The 19,560-nt window shown below is 37.5% G+C and overlaps 1 protein-coding gene across 3 annotated transcripts in view; it reads right to left on the bottom strand.

Moving 5' to 3' along the window:
- Positions 1-19,560, bottom strand: part of LOC136856977 (uncharacterized) — a 218,443-nt gene that overhangs the window by 13,470 nt on the left and 185,413 nt on the right. The window lies entirely within an intron of this gene.

The raw sequence follows: 19,560 nt of genomic DNA on the forward strand, positions 1-19,560 counted from the left end.
ATCCAAGTGTTTTGCATTCCTATTTGTACAGTAAAATAACACAATGATAAAAATTGTATGTAAAGCTCTCCAATAAAAATTACCCCCACCCTTTTCCATAATCAAGAAGTTTATTTCTACATGAAGACTATCTGATTAACATCGCTAATACGATAAGTAGCATAATGAACGGGGGTGGCTCTTTTATACTTGGTTTTAGTGAGATATGATTTAGTAATGAAAGCTAAAATCATAAAAACCATCAGAAATACAGAAAAAAAAAATCATCAGTGTTTATTTTACTGCTGCTCTTGCTTGTTTGTTAATGATTAGTAAACATTTTTGAAGTTAATTGCTATTGCTTTATATTTTCATTTATTAAGTAGCTTTCAATTAATTATTTACTTTCTCCAGTTTACAACAGGGCAAACTCACCCGAATTATATTAAATCTACACTACTGTAATTACTTTTAGCATCATGCTAATTTAATTATAATCTAACCCAAAATTATTTCTAATAAGAGTATACATATATTGCAAGAGTTCTAATTACAGTATTTACATTTTTACAATGATGAAACTAAACTGAAATAGCCGTAAGGATTATGATTTGTGTTATAGCACAAAATGTCATCCTTAGTTCAACTGCCTGTCACATCCTTAGGGCAATTATCACCCTTCCACAGCCCAAACGATATTTATGCAAAAAAAAAAAAAAAAAAAAAAAAAAAAAAAAAAAAAAAAAAAAAAAAAAAAAACCACAACTGCTGAACATTTAGACAATAGACGTGCACAAACTCCTTGGATTTCAGGAGCAATAGAAATTTAATAACACAAACATAATGCTAGTATGTTTGCATATTTTGTCACTAGTCAATTCAGCTTAAGACAACAGCAGTTGATTTAATGCATTTATTCATATTACACCACAATCCATTATCACAGTAAATGGTGAAAATAAGTCGAAAATTTCTTTGGAAATTTGATATGAACATTAACTGGTTTAATTTAAACATTAGTACACTGGATTAACAATACCATTAGCAATTTTCAAAAGTCCAATAACAAAAATTAAATCACCTGGCTTATGTTGTGATGTAATTGTAATTCTTGGACTATGAGCACTCAGTACGGTTTCAGTATTAAAACTTTAGCTGCATTATGAGCTAACAATTTTCCAAACCTAAGAGAGAGTTTTCCTGCCTGTTCTAGTATTAACATTTCCTCCTGCTTTGATATCTTATGTGGTTAGTACAACTGTACTGTACTGAACTAACTTCACTAGTCTCAAAATGAGCAATATTATTGCAATTAATTTAATAAAACTAATTTAAAAATAAACAACACAAGATGGGCACCAATTTGTAAAAGTCTTATTTAAAAATGAACAAAATTGGTTATAAAAAGACATACTAATTAACAAGCCACGGATTACGATGATTAATCTTTAAAATAACACATAACACACACGCGGCTAACGCGTATTATCTAGAAGGCAGTGGCCGAGTTGCTCCACTGGAGGTAAAAGGCTCCCTATTTTTTGATTGCGTGGTTTTAAGAGCATGTGTTCTGGTGATTTTTTTGATAGTTTCTTCACAATTTGCATTAGTGACTGGTATTTTGGAACTTGCATATTGACGAGTTTGATACCAATGTGGTGAGGGTTTGAGTGATTTCTGATTGATTTTTAAAAATTTGTTTACATCACATATTTTTAAAAATTATCTTTAAATACTCTGTTGTGTTTTTTTAACAGTATATTTTAATTGTGGAGATTCCTGAGCAATAAAGCATGATGTACTGGCTATATGTACCGTATGTACCGTACCAATTGTGAGTGATATCATTTAACATACCCAATTAACACTCCCTATTTTAACAGTTTCTGATATTGCAAATATTTTCTTCTGTGATTTACTGGAAGTCCGGAAAGCTCTTGGTTATTTCATACTGCATGGTCATTTGTTTACATCAGTATTTATATTACTCCGGCTAAATTTGGTTCCGTGTGAAATGAAGTCACTTGATAATTGGAAGTCCCTTTCCCAATGGACCATGTAAAGTAACAAATGGAACTAAGCAATATGACCGCTAATACAATCAATGGTGATGGCTTTGCCAATCTTACTGAAAACATACCTAGTCGGAGGAGTGCAAATGCTCCTTTTCTCTCTCTCTCTCTTTTTTATTGTTGTTACAATTTGCTTTATGTCACACTGACACAGATAGGTCTTATGGCCAAGATGGGATAAGAAGGGAAGCGACCCGTGGCCTCAATTAAGGTACAGCCCCAGCATTTGACTGATGTGAAAATAGGAAACTATGGAAAACCATCTTCAGGGCTGCCAAAAATGGGGTTTGAACCCACAATCTCCCGAATGCAAGCTGATAGAAAATAAACTCTTGCCCACACTGTGGAAAGTTTTACAAAGGAATAAAACTAATTAGCATGCAAATTAGTCGAACACATATTTTCCAGCAGAGGAATGTTATTGTTGCAAGACAGGTAAGTAGGGTGAAGCTCAGAGAGGACATAAATACTAATAGTATACAAACCGACTCCATTCTATCCACTGAAGACCATATTCTTAGTGACAGCTATAAATATGTTCTCCATGCTCTCCAAAGCACCCTGCAGTCACGCATTATGAAGCTAGAAGGAAGGTAATAGAGGTCCAGCAATTCCAAGAGACCATCAGAATGTGATGGACAAAAATAGAAAGAAAGATATCAATACAAAAAGTGCTTACATTATAATAAAAAAGGCAAACTATAAGAAATGTGTTGAATGAAAAGATAAGTGTGTCACATAAATACAAATTTCTCTTCTTTGCTGTCTACACAGAATGATCATGTGCATTATGAGTATCCTGTCTCCGCCTCTGATGTTGAGCACGTGTCAGATGAATCTGAGGAGCAGTAACCACAACATTCATGGTGTCTCAATTGCTCCAGATTGTCTTAGACATGCCAGAATAGTTTTAGTATTTAAAGGTGGTGAAACATTAGATCCAAATAACTGAAGACCCATAACAATCTGTTCAAGAGTGAGAAGAATTCAGGACAGATGGCCAAGATCATTTGTCAGTTTCTCAGAACATGAGGCTTCACTAGTTTACCAGGTTATCTTGTTAACACCCCTGGGCTGGAAATTTATCCTTTCTTCAGCAGAACAGGGGAAAGAGACTTTGTGTTAGTTATTCTGAATGCCATTGTATTATCTGCTAGTCATTTAGAAAAGAACACTGTCTTCCTTAAACATACCTCCATTCTCACCACTGCTTTGTAGAAGGGTAATTAAACCTATAATGAAACTAACACCGAGCGAGATGGCTGTGCGGTTAGGGGTGTACAGCTGTAAGCTTGCATTCAGGAGATAGTGGGTTCGAACCCCACTGTTGGCAGCCCTGAAGATGGTTTCCCATTACAGCAGGCAAATGCTGGGGCCGTACCTTAAAGTCACGGTCGCGTCCTTCCCACTCCAAGCCCTTTCCTGTCCCATCGTTGCCATAAGACCTATCCGTGTCAGTGCGACGTAAAGCACAAGTTAAAATGTATCATCAGAGAGTGTGTGTGTGTTTTGCATGCTTTCTCCCTCTAAATACAACTTTTCTACTGGGTATATTTTTAGAAAATGATAATCTTATGAAAGCTTAGAAGATTTAGGTTACTCTTTAGCAGAAGGTCTCCCCAATATAAGTGTAATGGCCTTCACAGATGACAGTCATCAGAGGTAAGGATGTACAATCTGCCAAGAAACTTGTGGAAAAAACTATTTTAATGTTCTAAGAGATTGGATTGAAATTAATTCAAGTCCATCTACTTGTCGACAAAGGAAGGCACTATTGAACATAAGTCTTTGCTTGTTGTTTAAAGGGGCCTAACATCTAAGGTCAACGGCCCCCTTATGCCTTTAATTTCAAATTTGGGATGGATAATACCATCTATTGCTCCTAATGAAACCATTAAGTACCTTGGTGTAAACTATCACTTAGCAAAAGTCTTTGATCCTCGAACTACAATGGAGAAACTGAAATGTATTCCTCATAAAAATCAGTTACATACACCTGTAACACGAGACTTGAAGAATGATATTCAGAAAGGCAAGGAAAAGCTTGGACTAATTAAGGTTTACTCTCCTGATTGTGTAAGCGTACCTTACAAAAGCAGTTTTGAGAAAAGGAGCTTAACTCATGGAGTTCTTTACCTCTGAATGGAAAGAGGATTATTATTTTTATGTAGAATACACTCCAGGTAATAGGTGGCTCACCAAACCTGATGGCCTGAGAAGCAAAGAATGGAAGGATGCTATTAAGATGACAGCCAACATTTGCCCTGTCCATGCTCTTCCTGGCAAGTCTCCGAATGGAATTCACTATTTGCATTGCTGGAGTGAGAAAGGAATCCTGGCACACATTCAGGAAGCCTGTTCTTACAGAGAAGAAACACTTTGTCACCACAGGATAAGATTAGTAATAGCATCAGACCTGCATAGTAGAATCTACCAGGTGGAAGAGGAGGTTCATGGCTTGGCAGACAATGGTTCTAGGCAGATTGATATGGTCACAATGCAGGAGGGCTCCACTATGATTTCATTATTAACCTCACCATCAAAATGGAAACCAACGGCCACCAGCCCGCAGATGTAACCTACAACTGTGCCACATACAACTCTACCATTCCATACTACAAAGACGGTGACATTTCTTGAAGTAATAGGGTCGGTGATTGGTGCTAGAGGGACGAAACACTTGAGGTTCAAGTATTCTTAGGAACCATGTATTTAGCCAATGAGGAATTTATAACCAACCTGGTCTATGTATAACAAATTCAAAAGACAATTGCACATATATAATTTTTCAATACAAAACATATTAATCCAAAACAATTATATTTAGGATATCATTTTAAAATGTAAGTGCTCCATTTTTTGTCTCTTAAAATAATTCAATTATTTTGTAAGCTTTGTTAGCTTAAGCAGTCTCCAATTATGGGGAAAGCAGAATGAACAAGTAACTCAAAATAACATGTTATGTTGCCTAGATAATAGATATGCTTAAATATAGAATCACTTTAGGTCATTATTTGCTGTCTTTAGCTTTTAGGTTATTTTTTAATATTTTGTGTCGCTATGTCATTTTCAGATTTTTTGCCTGTTGACAAGATGCTTTAAGCTCATCTTTCTTTTGCATATTGTGCAGTGATTTTCAGATTGATCCATTTCAATATAATTGCAGTTTTGAATTAAACAATATTGAGAGAGAGAGAGAGAGAGAGAGAGATTTGAAAATGTCAAACTAAAACCATCAAAATCTCTAAAAGAATATGCTGGCAGACAACTGATGGTACTTTACCTCTGGGAACCTGCACATGGTAAATCTCTTCTACTGCCACGCAGGAAGAAGGCAAGTACCGACCAATACAGTTGCACAGTGCGGAGGGTTATTCTATATTGTTATAGGTTAACTAGTAATGATATTTTCTTCGGACATTTTCTCTCATACAATGCTACTGTAATTTATTAGGTTATCAAAATCTGGGCCCTGCTTATTATGGTGAAGACTTCAAATTAAAAGATTCATGTAAGTACATTCAAATAAATGTTACCTACATTAAAATGAGCGACACATGACCTCGATGATGATGTGAGATGGACAGTAGGCAATGGTATGATGTTAAACGGGGTTAAAAGTCAGGTTGTGAGTTTCACAAATAGGAAAAGTCCTCTCAGTTTTAATTACTGTGTTGATGGGGTGAAAGTTCCTTTTGGGGTAATCACATAAATGAGATTGTAAATAAAGGGTACAAATCTCGCACATGGTTATGAGGATGTTTAGGGATTGTAGTAAGGACGCAAAGGAGAGGGCATGTAAGTATCTGGTAAGACCCCAACTAGAGTATGGTTCCAGTGTATGGGACTCTCCAGGATTACTTTATTTAAGAAATGGAAAAAATCCAAAGAAAAGCAGCTCGATTTGTTCTGGGTGATTTCCGACACAAGAGTAGCGTTACAAAAATGTTGCATAGTTTGGGGAGGGAAGAATTGGGAGAAAGAAGACAAGCAGCTGAACTATGTGGTATGTTTGCAAGAAATCAGCTTCATTTTCCGTATCAAATCCTATTTACAAAGACTTGTAACAAAAATCTTCCACTTTTTTGATACTTATGTTTGCATTTTAGCAAATTAATTAATTACACACAGTACATGTTTCGTTCTTTTTTAGAACATCTTCAGCTGTTTACATAGCTTAGGTGATCACTAAGTATTTATCTTTTTAAGTACAATATAATAATGTACCTTGTTCTTCTTAAATACTACGTAAATAAAAATTGAATTACAATGAATTAAAAACAATGTGGTGGTTAAATAGGATAGTGAAATGAGATGGAATGGAGATACTTATAGTTAGCTTATTTTAAAAACTATTTCTATTCATTAGAACAGTAGTTGTTAAAAAGTATCCAGCACTTTTTCGCTAAAATATTTCGCTTGTCTTCCAGTAAAAAGTTTATGAAAAAATTTATGTCTTTCCTATGACACTGTTCTGAATATTGTTAAGTGTTCACTTCATTCACTCCCTCCAAGGTGGCTGCTATTTGTTTTTGAACTTACATAATATATCTTAAATTGGGTTAGTTACAGAACCTTGAAGCAGATTGCCGTTTGCTAATAGTAGTAGTAGTAATAATAATACTAATAATAAAAATACTAATAATAAAAATACTAATAATAACAACAACAACAACAACAACAACAACAACGGAGCTTCCCCACATTCTGAAACGAAATAAAATAAAATAAAGGGGGGATTTGCTTTTTGATAAAAAATGTGTCTGTACAAGGAAACTTAGTATAAAAAATGTTTTCATACCTTGCTGTTGTCAAAATCCATTCCTACTGTGACCTTGGAGGAGACTGAAGGCTGCTTCAAACGTAGCTCCTCCAAGGTCACAGTAGGAATGAATTTTGACAACTGCAAAGCACGACACCATTTATATATATTAAGTTTACTCGTACAGATACATATTTTTTCAGAAAGCAAATCCCCCATTTATTTTATTTCATTTCAGAATATGGGGAAGCTCCTTTATTATTATTAGCAAATGACAACCAGCTTCAAGGTTCCGTAACTAATCCAATTTAAGATACATTATGTAAGTTCAAAAACAAATAGCAGCCACCCTGGAGGGAGTGAATGAAGTGTCAAAGGAAAGACATACTTTTTACTGGAAGACAAGCAAAATATTTTAGTGAAAAAGTGCTGGATACTTCAACTGTTCAAATGAATAGAAGTAGTTTTTAAAATAGGCTAACTATAAGTATATGCCTTTGCTGGCAGGACCTAGTGTTTACAGTGCACTATGTCTTCTGGTATAGGCTAGAGCAATTTTGTTACTTTCATAGATCTGTCTGTCTTATCCTTGGCTTTGACAATATGAAAGTGACTGAGGTATGAGCGATGCTAATAATGTCAATCCTTATGCAGCCAGTCCCTGCTATGAATGGTGTGAAAATGTTGCTCACAGGGTTGGTTGGTGTATGCATTTCAGTGGGCTTGGCAGACTGATATGTAATAGCAACTCTGGCTCGGTGAGGAAAGCAACGGGAAACTATCTCACTCCTCATTTCCCTAGTATGCCTTTTCAGTGATGTCTAGGCCATCTATGACAGCTGATGGCAGAGCTGTTGAGGATCCCACCAGCAGAATCGCTGATGGACTGAACATACATACAACTGTAAGTATATCCATTCAATCTCATTTCACTAACCCATTTAACCACCACATTGTTTTTAATTCATTTTAATTCAATTTTTATTTACGTAGTATTTAAGAAGAAAAAGGTACCTGATTATAATGTACTTAAAAAGATAAACACTTAGTGAATCACCTAAGCTATGTAAACAGCTGAAGATGTTCTAAAAAAGAACGAAACATGTACTGTGTGTAATTAATTAATTTGCTAAAATGCAAACATAAGTATAAAAAAAGGGGAAGATTTTTATTGTTATAAATCTTTGTTAGGTGGTATGTTCCGAACTGTCTGCGGAGATATGGCGTAGAATGACATTAGTAGACGAATAAGTTTGAGTGGCGTCTTTAAAAGTAGGAAAGATCACAATATGAAGATAAAGTTGGAATTCAAGGGGCAAATATTCCTTTATAGGAAAGGGAGTTAGGGATTGGAATAACTTACCAAGGTTCAATAAATTTCCAATTTCTTTGAAATCATTTAAGAAAAGGCTAGGGTAACAACAGATAGGGAATCTGCCACTTGGGCGACTGCCCTAAATTCAGATCGGTATTGACTGATTGGATAAAATACTTACCAAGATAAGACTATTAAATAAAAATAATTTAATATTAAGAAAACAAACCACCATCCATTATGACATGGATGACTTCTACTGACTGCTCGCCATCGTACAATATGAGGAATATGATGTGAGGCAGGTTCAAATTTCTTCAGAGATCAGCTATAGTCCTAATATTAAATGAAGCATTCCAACAGTTTAGTGCAGGGAGGGTTAGTTTACTGCCTGCCTTAACAGAAGAGAGTACGGATATGGTCGCCATGAAAATGTGGTTAAAAATTAAATAATTGAAAAAGAGGTTCAACCTATTCAATACATAAAAGAAAGAAATGTAGTGATTACATTCTTATTTAATAGTAACTATAAATGGGACCGGTTTCGACCCTAGTCCAGGTCATCGTCAGCCGTAAAAACATGTAAAACAATGCATATGAAAAAGATTAAGTGAACTCTGGATCGGTATAAGATGAAACATAAATTAACGATGGGGGTAGAAATTGTGAGTCACTTAAAAGAAAACAGTACGTAATATTAAGAATGGTAGTATGGCACACGCAATGATAGACGAAGTCTCACAATGTTTATGAATATTGGAGAACGGTCAAATGGGTCAGTTTCCACACTCTGTCAGGCACAAAGTCACAACACTATCTTTAAATGAAAATGTGGGCAGATCCACTGTGGTTGCCATGGAGACGTGCCTGCTGCCTGCCTGGAGTTGCCAAACCTTTCACTTCTGAGTTAGGTCTTGTCTCATGCTACAACAGAATACAGTGGTCTGAATGAACACGAGTAAGATTCAAGGTCAGCCCAGTTGTAGTTAAATTCATGGCCAGTCTAGTTCTTTCACCGATGCCCAAAAACCAAGTGTCTCTCAGACGGCAATTAAAGAACACAACTCCTAATTTAATGCTAACTAATTGTCTCTTTCTTCAGTCAAAGCTGGGATTGATTTCCTACAGGGGCAGATTAAGAACATGGAATATTTAACGTTTATGTGCTCTGTAAAGAAAGTTCTTTCTTTAAGCATGTAAAGCACAATATTGCCTTCGCTTTTCATAATGCTCCATTTTATCTTGTGTGTTCTCTTATTAAAGTCCAAAGATATGTCTTCATGGGGACAGAGGATATTATGTACAACTCTCTGACAATATTATTCATAAGTCTAAACAACTGGATATGTATTTGGTTAAATGCGTTCAGTGAGTGATCTCCCGAGGTATTCTACCTGTCATGCTGTAATAATAACTCTAATAATATTAAAAGAAACTTTATAATAAACTAATATTCACCTGCAATTGGCATCAAGTTAACTGAAAATGAATCTGAATAACACGAAGCATATTCATGGAACTCAAAATAGAATACAAAGTGAAATGAACTGCAATTCGCCAACAACAAAAACAAACCTGAATATACTGAGCTTTTACTTAGTGTGCGTAGTTTATTGGTCATTGATTAATGGTGGTGGAATGGAATTACTGTGAATGAAAAGAGTATCAACAATGTCTGGGTGTATACGAGACATTTGTGCAGAGAATGAAGCTCACCGAACTGAAATTTCTCTCTGAAGTTGAACTTGATGCTTGCATACACAATGCTATCTTTCATAATTTAAAACTTTCATGTCTGTGTTGCCGTTTAACTTGTACAATAGGAATCAACATACGAATGTTCCACCATTCAACACTTTATATAATACATAACATTTATTAAGTAAGAACTGGTTTCGATTCCCTTGGAATCATCATCTGTTCAGATGAAATAAATAAATCAAAAGGATCTCAACAATCAACATGAAATCTGCATTTAAACCACCCCAGTGAAAGTCCAACGGGGCTTATGGTTCTAATCTGTAGCCAGCTTCAGGTAGTTCCAGTGCTAATTTTTAGATGGCGCTGGAGGTCATTCACGAGTACAGTAGATAGTTGTAAGAAGGTTCTGCAGATGGCAGGCAAGTAGGCATGAAAACAAAGGTCGCTTGTCTTGAAGTGAAGTATTTCAAGTCTAACCTCAATCAGTGGGCCCTTCTGACAAAGAATTAGTCATATAATGTCAAGTATTATGGAGATAATATTGCTGGATTGCATTGAATCCGACTTTACCCCACCGATTAACCTTGTTCAAACTAATATAGATTTTAAGCGATAGTTCCCATGATGCTACATTATGTGTGTTTGAATTCAAGTGCCCATGTGCTTGTGCTGTAAATCATTGTTCCTTGTGCTTGTTTATTAGAAATACATCTTTGCCAGTCCTCCTGAAATTCTGTATTTCCGGTTTTACACCTTAGGGGCTGGAAGCTGAATGGTTCTATTAATGTCGAACAGTACTACTGTTCATGTGGAATTCGGTGATATTTAACGCAATTATAATATTGTGCAATAGGACACACTGATAATTGGCATGAAGCCAGGTTGGAGGCAGGAGCTTGGTCGCTATCCTCTACTACGGGTGTGGCATTGTATGTGTGAAACAGAAGATGCATAAGAGTAAGATAGAGATATGTGAAGTCACATTAACAAAATTTAAAGCGCCAAGAAACAGGCGTGTCACGTCGCAGGAATTGAGTGATATCTACTCTCCTTGAAGACTTTTAGAGGAAATAAGTAGATGACAATGATCCTCAGAATTTTAGGAACATGGTGATGTGTCTCATGCCACTAATGTGCAGCGAATTCGATAATTCTACATTGGCGCGCATCACCGCAGGAAGATGTCAAGTATCTACATAAGAAATTATGTTAATAAAAACCACCTTTCCAATATTATTTATTATTATTTATATTATTTATTAACATATTAATTTCTTATTCTGAAATCCAATACAGTTGTAAAATGAGATTTATAACTTGTAAAGTATCTACATTCCAACGTGAAGAGTGTATTCGGGGTAGTCCCCTGGCTTGGCTACAGGCTCCCTATATGTACTGGCTGATTTGGAGGGAGGTAACCCATTCTGCAACAAGATTTTCACCAGTGCGCGTCGTGAGTACATCCGTCAGGTTAATAATCGCGCCATAAACAACTTTGCTTAGGACAAAGACTGATTAATTTAGTGTGGTCACACTAATAGTTTTTCAGTGGATCGATGACCCATAACCTTTGTAATAACTGTTCAATCGAATGATTGTATTTAGATGCTTTACAGTGCGGTCGCAAGTGTTGAATTATCCGACCATGAACAGTGCTGTACAAATAGACTTCGTCGTGAAGCGGTACGGGTAACCGCGTAAATAGATTGCTAGGTGCAGAATGTTATTCCCACTAGATTTATGTGTCAGGATCAGTTGAACATGTTATGACAATTCGTTCGACAGATTAGACTGCTAATTTCAGACTGCAGATAACATTAGCCGATACACATTCATGCGCGGTTAAGCAGCTAAAGGGGAACAATGAATTTTAAACGTCGCAGATTGCCAGTAACTGTTTCATGCCTGTAAAAGTAAATAGAAGTGATGGTAGTGCGTGTTGGTAAATAATTAGGCATTTCATTCCAGTGCAGAGCTGCACTGTGTCAAGAGCCTAGGGGCACGAGACCTTTCAACCATAACTTCAAGAAGACGGCCTCATGGGGACTGGACGAAGACAATCGACCCAGGACAACGGCTTCACGATGATGGGCTAGACAGGAGTAGTCATGGCCCGAAGGCGGAAGTGGAGAGGTCATCAGTAATGAGCTAAGTGGACAAGTGTTTTGGCATGTGTTAAGGATAGTAAGGTTTTCGCAGATAGATACTTGTTTAATTATGTAAATAAGATTTGGTTAAGCGCTTCTGGCAATTGTATAATATAGTCAAGATGATAGTTAAGCCCTTCAGGCAGCTGTGTAATACAGTAACGATAATAGGTAAGCCCACGAGGCTACCTGATTACATAACCATGTGTACATAAGTGTGTGGTTAGTAATATACTCCAGTTAAGTCTCTATGCATGTTAACATAATTGCAACGTGTCATAAAAGGAAAGTTCTAATAATTTAAGACGGTGCCTGGGAAGAAATAAAATTTTAGTTAAATTTATGTCAGCATCTGCGTGTTGTTATTTGCATGGTTTCCAGTGATTTGGGTGAGGCTGCGTATAAGCTGTAGCAACGTCGTAACAGTAAGATTATATGAATTTCCGACAGAGTTTATTTCACTATGCACTTGACTTGAACCTGGGACTCAAGGAAGAGATGTTGCGCCGTATGAAAGATGCGCCCTAGCATTGATGATTAATTAGTACGTGAGAGTACTTTGATTTAATGAGATAGGCCCTAGATGTGGCCAGGCGATTGAGCCTTTTGTATTTGTGAAAGTAAATGATCCCTTGTATTGGGAATGGCCGAGGGAGCCGATATGCCCACTTTGTAAGAGTGGAAGACAGCACCAGCTGAGGGAAACTAGGTCGTGGAGGCATGTTTGTTTACGATTTTTTGTGCTGCTAGTAAGGGAGAGCTCCTCACACCATTCAGCAGGTCAAAGACACAACCCACACCCTTTCAAGGGAACTTATCAACTTGTATTATGCCAGCATGTGAATTGTTATTTTTGTTGTTTCTCCTGTGTTTATTCCAGGTGATTATTTTGATGTCTATTGTTGGCATCCGTGTGTATGTTTATTTGTGTTGTTCATGTGCGTTAGATTGTTCTATTCTTGCCGTTTAATAAGAGTTGTAAGACGCAACGTACTTGGGGTCAAGAGTTCATTACTCCTATGAGTTTGTGGAACTGCGTCCACATTAAAATCAGTGTTTTGGTAGGTGTAAGTTAGTCCTATGTTTTTGTACAGTTGTATATAATTCCCGTATGTAAGGGATTTACCTAGGGTTAATTATTGATCTGCGAAGCGTTACTAGTCCTAACACTACAATTTATTTCTTCTACGCCATGATGTTGTACATCAAGGGCTTGTCCACAATCAGCATAAGATGTACGTGATGTTGTAACATTATGATATGCCTTTGCTGGCAGGATCTAGTGTTTCCAATGCACTAAGTCTTCTGGTATGGGCTAGAGCAATTTTGTTACTTTCATTTAACTGTCTCTGTCTTATCCTTGGCTTTGACAATATGAAAGTGACTGAGGTATGAGCGATATGCTAGTAATGCCATTTCTTGTGCAGCCAGTCTCTGCTATGAATGGTGTGAAAATGTTCCTCATAGGGTAGGTTGGTACATGCATTTCAGTGGGTTTGGCAGACTGATATGTAATAGCAACTTCTGGCTCGGTGAGGAAAGCAACGGGAAACTACTTCACTCCTCATTTCCCTAGTATGCCTCTTCAGTGATGCCTAAGCCATCTATGACAGCTGATGGCAGAGCTGTTGAGGATCCAACCAGCCTTACGGCTGAAGATTGAACATACATACAACACATTATGACGACTCAACGTGTTGTGTAATTCAAAGACTCAACGCTTGCATAATCACAAAGGATTATGTTTTGTAAATTTCGCAAAGATTCAATGTTTTGCTTGTGTCATTGCCACTTCATGGCATTTATTGTACTCGTTTTTAGCGCACTGGGGGTGTTATATTGACCCATTTTTATTTTTTATTGTGCTTTCGTTCATCAAATTGATTGATTTTAAGTTGTTCCTCATTTACGCAAATACAACGCAGAATTCCTGTCCATTTAGACCTACAAGATCCTTTTAGTTATTGAGGCCACAAGGACCCCTTTCCCACACTCAATGGCTGCTAGGACGGTGCATTCTGGACAGGAATAACAGGTAAGTTATCGAACCCCCTACATTTACTCAACTCATCCATTCACTTACGCCCTTATAGGGTATAATGTATTTCTATATATCTCCTGTCTCAGTGCACTTAATTCTGTTATTTTTATCTTCATGAGGTACATGGATACTGATGCGATACCCGTCTTGTGTATGCTGTGCTCAGGTGTCTTGTTTTAGAAGAGATTTATTATATGTCATATCAGCTTTGTGGTAATGTGTCAATCATTCATTTCAAGGTGAAGGTACTTTGCGGTGTGAGGTTATGTTCTCAATAACATAGTATGCCGTACAAACTAGGGGGTATTGGATCATTATTTAGGACATAGCAAGAACTTCAAAATAAAAATATATGAATTATAATGTATTGGGACTGGAAATAGTACAATTGCATTATAATCGTCATAGAAGAGGAGGGTTGTTGATAGGAGGGGCAAAGAAGGAGGGATAGGATTGAGAGTAGTGGGAGGGGTGGTGAGTATAACCGGATGTGCACCACTATGGCGGAAGTCACCTCTCTGCGCTATCTGTTGCTAATAATAGCAAGGTATTGCACACAATGTGCATTGCGGTGCAATCTCTGATTGCAGACAAACTACAAGAGGCATCTGTCTTGGAACTGAAATTTATTATTGGCTTTCATCTCTATTATATCCTCTTTGCTTTAAATACACTTAAAATGGTTGACATGGGTTATATGACATGAAAACACAATCACAATTTTTCTAATACAGACAAGGACTTACAAATTATTGAAATTATGAAAACGGGACCTCTGCTCAATACCATCGGAATGTTTTATATAGCGTTGGATCAATGAGTCGATTTTAATCACAATCAGAATGGATCCATTGAGAAAAACATACTTTACGAGGCCATACATCCCCTTATTCTCAAGGCATATTTAGACAGAACAGTGCGACAACGGATCACTCTCCCGCATCCCCTCCACACCACAGCCAATCCAAAACAAGTCACCGCCCCCTTTTAAAGCCAGTAATAAGCTCCACGTAGACAAGGAGCGGCAGGTTAACGAGAGCGAGGAATAAGGGAATAAGTATCATCAAACCACTTCCCAATTATTAAGTCCGAATACACACATTAGTTCTCATTTCCTTTTTCTTCTTCCTCAGACATCCACCTTTTACGACACTGTGCCATACAACCAAGACCATACCGTCATTCAACTTTTACTTCAACAACAACAACAACAACAACATTAACAGCGACATTTTCAACAACAAAGCAGATGTTATAAAACAACAAAGGATGTTCATCCTACTCCTCAGCAAATTGTCTTAACATCGCCATTTTACAAGATTGTCAATTTTGATACTTTTTTTATCCTTCATCTACGATTCGACTATGAATATTTGAACAGTTTTTAACATATGTTTTTATATACACAGTAACAAATAAGAACTTTACATTATTTATATATTATCTTAAAACTCTGTTCAACACTGTACAAATGCACTAGTTATCTGTGATCTGGATCCTACGACGTTCTTTAAATTTTAATGTGTTTTCATGTCATATAACCCGTGTCAACCATTTTGTGTGGGTTTTTTTTTTGCTATTTGCTTTACGCCGCACCAACACAGATATGTCTTATGGCGACGATAGGATAGGAACGGCCTAGGAATGGGAAGGAAGCAGCCGTGGCCTCAATTAAGGTACAGCCCCAGCATTTGCTTGGTGTGAAAATGGGAAACCACGGAAAACCATCTTCAGGACTGCCGACAGTGGGGTTCGAACCCACTATCTTCCAATTACTGGATACTGGCCGCTTTGTGTTTGTTTAAAGGCACATTTCATGTTGATTGTTGTTAAGATCCTTTTGATTTATTTATTTACTGTGAACGGATAATGATTCCAAGGGAATTGAAACCGGTTTTTACTTATTATATAAAGTGCTGAATGGTGGAAATCCCTCAATTGATTCCTATTATATAATACTTTCTTAGCAATCTAGTGACGTTTAGGATAGTTTTGACAATTGTTTTCCAATAGGATGCTATATCTTCTTCCACTCCACAATTTTGCTTTAAATATATTTCCAGCTCATCTATTGGAATAGGATCACCATCAACATCAGCCAACGAAGCAAACTGCATTACTTTGGCAGGTTGTGGCATAGTCATGGAGTCTGATAACTCGGGAAGACTAGAATGCTTGTCACTGAATGCACGCCTCATTTGTCATAAGGATTTTTACCTAAAAAAGAAAAATCAAATACGTCACTATGTAAATCGGTATCAAACTGCGTTGTGCAAGGCAAAAGTATTACGTAAACAGTGGCTGCTGATAGGAATTGGTTCATATTGTATCGACTCTTATCCTATTTTCACACAAGAAATTTGGAATTAGTCAGAAACAATGAAAGTACTTAAGACATCTGATTCCTGAAGAAACTACCATCCTGAAGAACACTGGTTCATTTTCAAATTAGTGCATTCTGTACCTTACCTCTGCTGTTACATCACATCTTTCATTATCAGATATTTTCAGATGGCAAAATGGTACGCATAGGAATGTTCCCACCTGATGGTACTTATGAACGATGAACTTTTCTTCCAAATACAATTTGATGCGACTCCGCAAAATTTCTATTTCAGAGACCTCCCTGGTATAAGACTCCTGAGTGAGATGCTTTAGGAGCTTCATTTTCCATGGTAAGAGACAAAGTAAACTGTGGGTCATTTACAGCATTTCTATTCTTTTTATACAAAGGCCGATCAAATATAAACAGGATTTTTGTTCCTGAACATCGTCAATAACGCTCACGATGTCGGAGCAACAGGTTCATCCCTCCACTGCGCAACGCATAATAAATAAAAAATTGATTGCTCGTGAAGGAGTTCCAGGGGCGGAAATTTTGCTAGAGATTGAGTGATATCGATTCCATCTGTTTTGCTTGCTTGTCACTTTTCGGCAAGTTTCTTCACAAAGTCAAATACTGACACTGTGTAGATTCTATGAAGCATTGTTAAACGAGTGTTCCAGCGAGTGTTGGATTGTTGCAATGATTTTTCAAAGTGTTTACTATGCCACTTTGTTTCACGTATGTAACAAGTCCTTTTGTCGCAGACATAAGAGCGTCAATGTGAGGGCAAGGAACTGACAAACTGGGTAATGAACGCATTTCTTAGCACCATGTTGAGCATACGACAGGCGCAATTCAGTCTCGTATGATCACGTAGTGCGGCGATTATGTTGGCACCTTGATCAGTTGTAAAAGGCAAGTCTTTTAGTATGGTCTAGGTGACACCAAGAACCATAAATCGTCTCAGCAATTTTCTTTTAATATTATCACACATTTCAGGCTTGTCTGGAAGTCTGGTAGTGAACAAAACCCGAGACTTGAGTTCTCATTCAACAAAATAAGAAATCTTGCAGTTACGTGTTACTTTTTGTGCTACATGACCTCATATCCATGGTGGTTGCGCATTCCCTTCTACTCATAGTTCCTATCCACGTCTTTTACCACCAATACCTCACCCACATGCTCCACCTTAAATCTACTACTCCTCCCTCATTTCCCCCCTTTCCTCTTTTCACTCTCTATCACACTTTCCGCTCTATTATTCATTTCCAAATTCAACCCCTTACTGTATATAATGCTGTACAATACGTATTATATACTATATTTTTTTATCTGCTTACTTCATTGCTTTTTAAAGCCTATCCCCACCTATTTTGGCTTCTATTAACCTCTTAATTTCTTTCTTTTTTCACATTGAACTGGGAATTGAAATTACATTTTTGGTTCAGATCAATACGACCTACACAGAGATCCAACTGAAATGATCTACTTGTCGATGCCATGATAGCTGGCCTAGTGCGTAACAAGAGCTGGGCTGCTCTCCATGGAATAGCTAGGTGTACAGGGAGAAAGATTATTCGTAGTAATTCCGATGTTTGATGAGAGGGAATAATAATATGACCTGCTGCACAGGCACAAGCTGAAATGACTCGACATTTCAGTTTTCAAGCGGCCAGAAATCCCATGTTGAGTTACGCTGGATATAGGATTTTCAAGTAGAAAGAATGTGTCGAGCAGACCTTAACATCTGAGTGGAAAGGTTTAAAGTACCTATATACCCTTTCATTTTTCACTAAAACTCATGTTTTCCAATTATGCTTTCCATTATGTGATCTTTGGCTGACTTTTCTACTGAATTAAATTTCCTAGTAAGTTCTTTCAATCTCTCTTATACAATCATTCCTAACCTGCTTCTCTTATCAATCTATTTCTGTCATAATATAGGGTGTCCGAGAAGTCCCCGTACCACTAGTTTCAAATTATTAATTTGTTATATTATGGCATGGACAATTGAGCTTGTATAATTGGGGAATTCAATAGTTGTTTTATTGGTATTGGTATTCCTGCTGCTAGCGTTGTCAGTCTCATTTCATTTGTTAAGTCATGGCAGACGTGAGTGGACACAGCTACACTGTTGAGGAGCGATTAGTGGCATGTGTGGGTGCACAAATGAGCACATACGGGGCAAACAATGACAGTGATAATGAGTGCATTTAGAGATCGCTTTGGCAAACCCCCACCTCATAAAGCTACTCTGCTTGATTGGGAGAAACATGCGTTTGCTTCAGGCAGTGTCAAAGACAGGCCGCGTAGTGGATGTAAGAAGACGCGGGAAGAAATGCGTGCTGCCGTTGCTCAATCAATCGAGCAGTCTCCATTGAAATCCATTCGCAAAAGAGCAGCTGAATTTTACAAGTACCGCGGTCAACAACGCACGACCACATTAAAAGAGATTTGAAAATGAAAGGATTTAGGGCGATGCATGTGAATGAATTATCTCGCTCAAGAGTGTTATTTTCTGATGAATGTGCGATATAATGCAGTTCACATAGGAATGTGGTTTTCTGGTCTAAGGAAAATTCTCATTATGTGCAAGAGTTGGAAAGGAACCCCCCCCCCCTCATGTTATGGTATGGGCCGGGATATCATCATGTAACTTGTGCGGACCGTATTTTTTTGATGGGTATGTGAATGGAAAATCGTATTTGCACATGTTACAATCTTGGTTAATACCTCAGCTTCAAGACAAGGGAATCATGGGTCATGTGTGGTTACAGAAGGATGGGGCTCCAGCACATTTTGCTATTCAGGGGCGCGAGTTTCTTGATGAAGAATTTCAAGGCCGCTGGATTGGCCGTGGCTCACCAACATCTCCAGCCCCGTTGAAATGGCCATCACGAAGCCCGGACCTTACCATGCCAGACAACTCATTATGGGGAATAATCAAGTCCCATGTGGCTCAACGTCGGTACACGACTAATGAAGAATTGCGCCAAAGTGTGGAGGAAGCCTTTCGTTTCATAACTCCTAAGATGCTCCGCGAGATGTCAATGAGGACTTGGAGACGGATAGATCTCCGTGTAAGGCATGATGGTGCACATACAGATTCCCTGGATTCATAGTTTTAATATGCAAGTACTCCACTATAATATGAAACATATGAAACTAGGGGTACGGAAACTTCTCGGACATCCTGTATAGTGGGTCTTCACAATTC

The sequence above is a fragment of the Anabrus simplex genome, chromosome 1 (assembly GCF_040414725.1).
Source record: "Anabrus simplex isolate iqAnaSimp1 chromosome 1, ASM4041472v1, whole genome shotgun sequence".
In the NCBI taxonomy this organism is placed as follows: Eukaryota; Metazoa; Arthropoda; class Insecta; order Orthoptera; family Tettigoniidae; genus Anabrus; species Anabrus simplex.